Genomic DNA, 469 nt, shown 5'->3' with positions numbered 1-469 from the left:
ACAAATCCACTCTAGTTGAAGATACACTCCAGCTCTCTCCAGGCCTGACAAATCCACTCTGATGAAATCCACCCAGTGATGGAAGACAGCCAATGAGAGAGAGGTTTTCATCCCCCCTGCTGTGTGGAAATCTGGCCAGAAAGAATGACTTACTATTCTTTCACTGAAGGTTCTGAGTGTTAGTCTGGTTACAATGTATTGTAAAATATTACATGTTTGCCAGTGGGGTTTTCCCTTCCAATGACAGTGCTGCGGGAGAAACTTGAAGTAATAAAATTGAGGCTATAAACATTTATTAATAATGTTGCTTAGGAAATATTAAGTTGCACAAGTCAAATTTAATATTAAGTTACACAAACTGGAATGTCTCCAGTATGAAAGGAATGTAAGTGGAATATCACTAGTTTTCTTATACACTGTAGAAAATAAAATTTTGTACCATGATTGAAGTTTAGGTTGCTGAGAAGTT

The sequence above is a fragment of the Mastomys coucha genome, unplaced genomic scaffold (assembly GCF_008632895.1).
Source record: "Mastomys coucha isolate ucsf_1 unplaced genomic scaffold, UCSF_Mcou_1 pScaffold6, whole genome shotgun sequence".
In the NCBI taxonomy this organism is placed as follows: domain Eukaryota; kingdom Metazoa; phylum Chordata; class Mammalia; order Rodentia; family Muridae; genus Mastomys; species Mastomys coucha.
This window is presented reverse-complemented; position numbering follows the sequence as displayed.